Below are 9,718 nucleotides of genomic sequence, written 5' to 3'. Positions count from 1 at the left end.
GCACTATTCAGTGTCCACTCGACGATCACCAGTGGTGTACGGCCAGTGTAGGAGATCGCTCCCCACACCATGATGCCGGGTGTTGGCCCTGTGTGCCTCGGTCGTATGCAGTCCTGATTGTGGCGCTCACCTGCACGGCGCCAAACACGCATACGATCATCATTGGCACCAAGGCAGAAGCGACTCTCATCGCTGAAGACGACACGTCTCCATTCGTCCCTCCATTCACGCCTGTCGCGACACCACTGGAGGCGGGCTGCACGATGTTGGGGCGTGAGCGGAAGACGGCCTAACGGTGTGCGGGACCGTAGCCCAGCTTCATGGAGACGGTTGCGAATGGTCCTCGCCGATACCCCAGGAGCAACAGTGTCCCTAATTTGCTGGGAAGTGGCGGTGCGGTCCCCTACGGCACTGCGTAGGATCCTACGGTCTTGGCGTGAATCCGTGCGTCGCTGCGGTCCGGTCCCAGGTCGACGGGCACGTGCACCTTCCGCCGACCACTGGCGACAACATCGATATACTGTGGAGGCCTCACGCCCCACGTGTTGAGCAATTCGGCGGTACGTCCACCCGGCCTCCCGCATGCCCACTATACGCCCTCGCTCAAAGTCCGTCAACTGCGCATACGGTTCACGTCCACGCTGTCGCTGTCGCGGCATGCTACCAGTGTTAAAGACTGCGATGGAGCTCCGTATGCCACGGCAAACTGGCTGACACTGACGGCGGCGGTGCACAAATGCTGCGCAGCTAGCGCCATTCGACGGCCAACACCGCGGTTCCTGGTGTGTCCGCTGTGCCGTGCGTGTGATCATTGCTTGTACAGCCCTCTCGCAGTGTCCGGAGCAAGTATGGTGGGTCTGACACACCGGTGCCAATGTGTTCTTTTTTCCATTTCCAGGAGTGTAGTTTTTGATAATCCTTCTCCTTTATTTTACTTTATGTGCTGATTAATAGTGTCTAGTAGAGTAATAATGTCACAGGCAGCCAATTAAATACAGTACTGACAAGATTTTTTCTGACTGAAATGCCTTTAAATTTCATTAGAATATTTGTTCCTGTATACATGACAATGTTGTATCATGTAAGATACTGTCATATTTCGGAAAACTTTACCTTTTTGGAGCAGTTTTTGCACTTTCAGAAAAAGACTACATCACAGAAAAAGTGAGCGCCATCATTTAAAAATGGAATGAAAAATATAAGTTAAACATCAGTCACAGGGCTGGCTAGAGGTAAAAGTTTGAAAATTGTACCTAGATAAATTCTCCCCTACATTAAGACCTTACTGATATGATTAAAGGATAAAAATTTAGAGTCACTTTAAAAACCTACAGGGTGTTACAAAAAGGTACGGCCAAACTTTCAGGAAACATTCCTCACACACAAATAAAGAAAAGATGTTATGTGGACATGTGTCCGGAATCGCTTAATTTCCATGTTAGAGCTCATTTTAGTTTCGTCAGTATGTACTGCACTTCCTCGATTCACCGCCAGTTGGCCCAATTGAAGGAAGGTAACGTTGACTTCGGTGCTTGTGTTGACATGCGACTCATTGCTCTACAGTACTAGCATCAAGCACATCAGTACGTAGCATCAACAGGTTAGTGTTCATCACGAACGTGGTTTTGCAGTCAGTGCAATGTTTACAAATGTGGAGTTGGCAGATGCCCATTTGATGTATGGATTAGCACAGGGCAATAGCCGTGGCGCGGTACGTTTGTATCGAGACAGATTTCCAGAACGAAGGTGTCCCGACAGGAAGACGTTCGAAGCAATTGATAGGCGTCTTAGGGAGCACGGAACATTCCAGCCTATGACTCGCGACTGGGGAAGACCTAGAACGACGAGGACACCTGCAATGGACGAGGCAATTCTTCGTGCAGTTGACGATAACCGTAATGTCAGCGTCAGTGAAGTTGCTGCTGTACAAGGTAACGTTGACAACGTCACTGTATGGAGAGTGCTACGGGAGAACCAGTTGTTTCCGTACCATGTACAGCGTGTGCAGGCACTATCAGCAGCTGATTGGCCTCCACGGGTACACTTCTGCAAATGGTTCATCCAACAATGTGTCAACCCTCATTTCAGTGCAAATGTTCTCTTTACGGGTGAGGTTTCATTCCAACGTGATCGAATTGTAAATTTTCACAATCAACAAGTGTGGGCTGACGAGAATCCGCACGCAATTGTGCGATCACGTCATCAACACAAATTTTCTGTGAACGTTTGGGCAGGCATTGTTGGTGATGTCTTGATTGGGCCCCATGTTCTTCCACCTACGCTCAATGGAGCACATTATCATGATTTCATACGGGATACTCTACCTGTGCTGCTAGAACATGTGCCTTTACAAGTACGACACAACATGTGGTTCATGCACAATGGAGCTCCTGCACATTCCAGTTGAAGTGTTCGTACGCTTCTCAACAACAGATTCAGTGACTGACGGATTGGTAGAGGCGGACCAATTCCGTGGCCTCCATGCGCTCCTGACCTCAACCCTCTTGACTTTCATTTATGGGGGCATTTGAAAGCTCTTGTCTACGCAACCCCGGTACCAAATATAGAGACTCTTCGTGCTCGTATTGTGGACAGCTGTGATACAATACGCCATTCTCCAGCGCTGCATCAGCACATCAGGGAATCCATGCAATGGAGGGTGGATGCATGTATCCTCGCTAACAAAGGACATTTTGAACATTTCCTGTAACAAAGTGTTTGAAGTCACGCTGGTACGTTCTGTTGCTATGTGTTTCCATTCCATGATTAATGTCCACAGCTTGTAGTCGCGCGGTAGTGTTCTCGCTTCCCGCACCCAGGTTCCAGGGTTCGATTCCCGGCGGGGTCAGGGATTTTCTCTACCTCGTGATGACTGGGTGTTGTGTGCTGTCCTTAGGTTAGTTAGGTTTAAGTAGTTCTAAGTTCTAGGGGACTGATGCCCATAGATGTTAAGTCCCATAGTGCTCAGAGCCATTTGAACCATTTTGAACCATGATTAATGTGATTTGAAGAGAAGTAATAAAATGAGCTCTAACACGGAATGTAAGCGTTTCGGACACATGTCCACATAACATATTTTCTTTCTTTGTGTGTGATGAATGTTTCCTGAAAGTTTGGCCGTACCTTTTTGTAACACCCTGTATAATGATATGTAATTGGTTGATGCTATTTACATAAAATTACACTATTGATTTTCCTTACTTTTTAACTAAGATCAAAAGTGGTAAAAGGCAGAGATAAAAAGAAAAATACGTTTTTAAAACATGTAGATAAAATTGTGCCATTACTTAACCCTCAAGCAGATGCGCCGATTCTCATAACATGAGCAATGCACAGTGTACATTGTACACACCTAACGAATAGCTGTCTTTATGCTACAAAGTTAAGTATGTATGAGAAAAATCACAGATTAATCTTAGTTTAATTAAACATCTATAAAATAAACTTATATTATATGAGCTAAATGAATGTTTGATTAAACAACAATAAAACAAACTTTTATTGTATTATTTTGTTGTCAGCTACAAGTATTACCTCACAGTAATGACACACTTAGAGCTTTATACAGTGCAGTTGCAGCGAATCCTAGCCAAACACTTATTATTTTGTAAGTAGGCTTTTTAGGTTTTTATGTTGGTAATGCCACGTGGCGCTCTGTATGAAAATCACTGACTGTGCTGAGTGCAGTCTGTGCCTGGTTGGCATTATTGGAATATTCGCTATTGTAGTGTTGGGCAGTTGGATGTGAACAGTGTGTAGCATTGTGCACTTGGAGGTGAGCTGGCAGCAGTGGTGGATGTGGAGAGAGAGAGATGCCAGAGTTTTGAGAACAGACGATCTGGACATGTTTTCGCCAGAAAAAGGAAATTTATAAAGATGGATGTCATGAATTGATAGCTATATATATGATGACTTTTGAACACTATTAAGGTATATACATTGTTTGTTCTCTATCAAAATCTTTCATTTGCTAACTATGCCTATCAGCAGTTAGTGCCCGCAGTAGTTAGAATCTTTTGTTTAGCTGGCAGTATTGGCGCTCGCTGTGTTGCAGTAGTTCGAGTAACGAAGATTTTTGTGACGTAAGTTATTGTTAGTCAGGGCCATTCTTTTGTGGGAATTATTGAAAGTCAGATTGCGTTGCACTAAAAATATTGTGTCTCAGTTTAGTGATGATCAGAATAAGTAAAGAGAGAAATGTCTGAGTATGTTCAGTTTTGCTCAGCTGTTTGAAAAACAAATAATGTAAGAGTTTTACCAGCACAGTAATACATAATTTTCTAAGAGGACGTTTCATACTTTTACAAATCATCTCATAGACAATTGCCTCATTGTGGGATTGTCCTTTAACTGGGAGACTGTGACATTTTGTTGCACAGATCGTCAATTTTTTTTTCATCTAGCTCGCTGTTTATTTTATATTACTGCTGCTCATTTGAATGAATGACAACACAGTTTATAACTGTGTTAGCAGAGGCAATGAGGGAATAGGTAAGGGTTCACAATTGTAAAACAGCAATAGGATGGTACAAAACAGTGTTATTCATGGTTGGTGCTCTTTATACATTGGCGTGCCTGATCAAAGGTTAAAAAGGAGCAGTCCACTAGCGAAAATGTTTTTTGGGAAAATAAACATTGGTTGTTATGTAGGGTCTAAAGGTGAGGATGTATAAATAGGGGCCGCTGGATGTACTATGGAAATGAAGGTCAGTGTTGGGATGGACAGGTGGAAGACAGAAAAGGAGGAGTTTACTGGGTAAGCAGTACTGTAGTATATAAAGGATAAGCGGTGGGAAAGGTGTAGGGGTAAGGGGAAGGAGGTGCCATGAAGTGGAGTGGTGTAATTGGGGAGGAGTTATATTTGATAGAATGGATAAATATCAGGGTGGACTTCACTCTCTATGAGGGGGAGTCAGCTGGAGTTGTGTTGGGATATGATGTGGTGTGAATATAGGTGTAGTGACAGTGGTATGTGTCAGTAATGGTGTGGCAGTGTACTAAGATTTGCGATCAGGGCGTGGAATAACGAGGTTGTTTCTACCTAGGCTGCAGCCAGTGTAGGATGTGTGGAGATGTTCAGTGTGGGCGAGGAAGAGTGGGAATTTGATGAGATGATAGAGGATCCATGTGTGGGAAGGTAAGTGGATGTGGTAAGCAAGATGGAGTGCTTGGTGTTCAAGAATTTGGAGGGAGTGCCAGAACTTGGTTGGAATGGATACCAAAATATTGGAGAGAATATAGTGGATCAATGTTTCATAGGTATGCAGTACAGATGTGGGGACTGATCACAATTAATTGGTTATGAACTGTAGATCAGAGCTGCAGAAATTGCAAAAAGGCAAGAAATTAAGGAAAAGAGGCCTGAATAAGTTGAAAGAACTAGAGGTTGTTGAGAGTTTCAGAGGGGGCATTAAGCAGCAGCTAACTAGAACAGGGGAAAGGAATACAGTAGAAGGCGAAAGGGTAGCTCCAAGAGATGAAACAGCATAGGATCAAATAGGTAAAAAGAAAAGGCCTAGTAGAAACCCTTGGATAATATATAAGATACTGAATTTAATAGATGAGAAGAGAAAATATAAAAATGCAGCAAATGAAGCATGTGAAAGGGAATGCAAACATCTAAAAAATGAGATTGACAGGAAGTGCAAAATGTCTAAGCAGGAATAGCTAAAGGACAAATGTAAGGATTTAGAACCTTGTTTCACTAGGGGAAAGATAAATACCATCTACAGGGAAATTAAAGAGGCCTTTGAAGAAAAGAAAAGCGTCCGTATGAGTATCAAGAGATCAGATGGAAAATCAGTCCTAAGCAAAGAAGGGAAAGGTGAAAGGTGGAGCCGGCCGTGGTGGTCGAGCGGTTCTAGGCGCTCAGTCCGGAACCGCACGACTGCTACGGTCGCAGGTTCGAATCCTGCCTCAGGCATGGATGTGTGTGATGTTCTTAGGTTTAAGTAGTTCTAAGTTCTAGGGGACTGATGACCTCAGAAGTTAAGTCCCTTACTGCTCAAAGCCATTTGAACAATTTTCGATTTCATCGTGACCGATACTATGCACACATTAGTGCCTCATTCGACAAACAAGCTAAATGAGGCCTAATCATGACCCTGCAGTGAATGCAGAAGGAACGTGCGGCTTTCAGCTCGTTATTTCTTTCGTCTTCCGCACCACACAGCTCATTCTGTTATTTTCTACAACGGAGACCAGTAAAAATACAAAAAAAGAAACTACAGCTTTCTTCAACTCGAACTTGGTTAACACCACAATAGCTATTTATTTTTCTCCGACCGTTGAACTCACTAACCCAGAAACCAGAAATGAGTAGCAGGAGCTATAGTTTAAAATGGTCTCCCAAACTACGTCCGCCCCCGGTAGCTGAGTGGTCAGCGTGAAAGAATGTCACTCCTAAAGGCCCGGTGTCGATTCCCGGCTGGGTCGGAGATTTTCTGCGCACAGGGTTCTGGGTGTTGTGTTGCCCAAATTATCGTCATTTCATCCCCCATCGACGCGCAAATCACCGAACGGCGAACGGTGTATCGGACGGGAGGCCCTAGTCACACGACATTTACGTTTATTTCGCAAACTACGGGGCCAGTTGGCTTTTTTTTATACATATAAATTATTTTCAAGGGATAATGAACTGATGAGAGACAAAAATATGAAAATGGTTGATTGAGGGTAGAACACTGCATTTTGCTGTCGAGCCATATTATAATACGCGTTAGGTATACGTTGAAGCACGCATATTCAAAACGCAAATTTTTCCTCTGGTTTATATTGTGTTCACGAAATAAACCTACTCTCAGTATTAAAAATTGACTTTCATTTACAGTGCTGGTCTCGTAATCACTAAGGTACTCTGTTATCTACGTGAATGTATCACGCCCTCTCTTTATTGCTCTATCGATTTTTAACATTGACGTTTCACCTTAACGGACATCAAGTCTATAGTGAAAGAACAGATAAGATAATGATGTTTCATTTATGCCAACCTGTCTTTTTTATAGATGTTCATCAAACAGCTGGTTTTAACAGCTGATAGACTTCGTGCTTTTATCAAATTTTGCACAGAATTCCACGTTCACTGCAGGAAAAAGATACAACACCCTCAAGGATAGGGTCACATTATTGACAAGTGATGTGACAGATAGTTCATCACTGTAGAAGTATATGATAACAAGCTGAGATCAAATGAAACATACATGTCACAGTAAAAGGGTGTCTGAACAGTCACATCAGTGCATGGTGTTTCCCCTCTCTGGCGGTAGCGCAGGCATGTATTGTCGTATGGAATGGAGCATAAGGTGCCGAATGGCGTCCTGTAATAGATCATCTTGCGCCTTTTGATGCAATTCGGCAATTGTTCTTGAAGACTCTGGAGAGCGAGGTCGTTTCCGGTTTCCTCGTGTGAGTGGGCTGGTGGTGTTGGCGAATGGGGCGAATGTGGTGCACCACGTGGAGTTCCTTACGTCGTTGGCTGTGAGATGGATTTCTGGAGACGGAGCTGTGCATATTCCAGGCTTGATCGCATTAGAAATGATAGAATCAGAGAGGTTATGAATGTTGAAAGCACAATCCTAGACTACATAGAAAGAAAGCGCCTACTCTGGTATGGGCACTTACAGCGCATGCCAGACACAAGATAGCCAAAACGTGTGTGGCAATGGACTTCACACCAAAGAAGAAATCGCGGTAGACCTGCGAGATGCTGGAAAGACGACGTCAGCGAAGCAATGGCGGCGTGAGATCTTAATGAAGGAGACTGGAATGACCGTGAACGATGGAGATTGGGATGCGAGAGGCGGCGGAAGCCGTAGAAACCGCGCTCATATATACAGGGTTATTACAAATGATTGAAGCGATTTCGCAGCTCTACAATAACTTTATTATTTGAGATATTTTCACAATGCTTTGCACACACATACAAAAACTCAAAAAGTTTTTTTAGGCATTCACAAATGTTCGAAATGTGCCCCTTTAGTGATTCGGCAGACATCAAGCCGATAATCAAGTTCCTCCCACACTCGGCGCAGCATGTCCCCATCAATGAGTTCGAAAGCATCGTTGATGCGAGCTCGCAGTTCTGGCACGTTCCTTGGTAGAGGAGGTTTAAACACTGAATCTTTCACATAACCCCACAGAAAGAAATGGCATGGGGTTAAGTCGGGAGAGCGTGGAGGCCATGACATGAATTGCTGATCATGATCTCCACCACGACCGATCCATCGGTTTTCCAATCTCCTGTTTAAGAAATGCCGAACATCATGATGGAAGTGCGGTGCAGCACCATCCTATTGAAAGATGAAGTCGGCGCTTTCGGTCTCCAGTTGTGGCATGAGCCAATTTTCCAGCATGTCCAGATACACGTGTCCTGTAACGTTTTTTTCGCAGAAGAAAAAGGAGCCGTAAACTTTAAACCGTGAGATTGCACAAAACACGTTAACTTTTGGTGAATTGCGAATTTGCTGCACGAATGCATGAGGATTCTCTACCGCTCAGATTCGCACATTGTGTCTGTTCACTTCACCATTAAAAAAAATGTTGCTTCATCACTGAAAACAAGTTTCGCACTGAACGCATCCTCTTCCATGAGCTGTTGCAACTGCGCCGAAAATTCAAAGCGTTTGACTTTGTCATCGGGTGTCAGGGCTTGTAGCAATTGTAAACGGTAAGGCTTCTGCTTTAGCCTTTTCCGTAAGATTTTCCAAACCGTCGGCTGTGGTACGTTTAGCTCCCTGCTTGCTTTATTCGTCGACTTCCGCGGGCTACGCGTGAAACTTGCCCGCACGCGTTCAACCGTTTCTTCGCTCACTGCAGGCCGACCCGTTGATTTCCCCTTACAGAGGCATCCAGAAGCTTTAAACTGCGCATACCATCGCCGAATGGAGTTAGCAGTTGGTGGATCTTTGTTGAACTTCGTCCTGAAGTGTCGTTGCACTGTTATGACTGACTGATGTGAGTGCATTTCAAGCACGACATGCGCTTTCTCGGCTCCTGTCGCCATTTTGTCTCACTGCGCTCTCGGCTTCAGCCGAACAAAACTTTATGAGTTTTTCTACGTATCTGTAGTGTGTCGTGACCATATGTCAATGAATGGAGCTACAGTGTATTTATGAAATCGCTTCAATCATTTGTAATAGCCCTGTACATGTGTGGCTTATGAGCAGCCGCCCGACCATGAAATCCAAATTTTCTCATCTCCCGCCTAACTGTTATAGTACTTGCACTGGATCCTGATGCAGTTTGGAATTCCTGTGTGATGGTCTGGATAGATATCTGCCTATTACACATTACGACCCTCTTTAACTTTCGGCAGCCTCTGTCAGTCAACAGACGAGGTCGGCCTGTGTGCTTTTGTGCTGTACTTGTCCCTTCACGTTTCCACTTCACTACCACAGCGGAAGCAGTGGACCTAGGGATATTTAAGAGTGTGGAAATCTCGCGTACAGACGTATGACACAAGTGACACCCAATCACCCGATTACGTTCGAAGTCCGTCAGTTCCGCGTAGCGCCCCATTCTGCTCTCTCACGACATCGAATGGCTACTGAGGTCACGGATATGGAGTGACCTGGCAGTAGGTGGCAGCAGAATGCACCTAATATGAGAAACGTATGTTTTTGCGGGTGTCCGGATACTTTTGGACGCACAGTGTATCACGATCACTTTCTCTAGATGTTATTGCAGCCATTCACATTTGGGAACTGTCGTACGTAGAGAG

This window comes from Schistocerca piceifrons, chromosome 2 (assembly GCF_021461385.2).
Source record: "Schistocerca piceifrons isolate TAMUIC-IGC-003096 chromosome 2, iqSchPice1.1, whole genome shotgun sequence".
NCBI lineage: Eukaryota > Metazoa > Arthropoda > Insecta > Orthoptera > Acrididae > Schistocerca > Schistocerca piceifrons.
The sequence above is the reverse complement of the archived record's forward strand: the minus strand, read 5'-3'. Positions refer to the sequence as shown.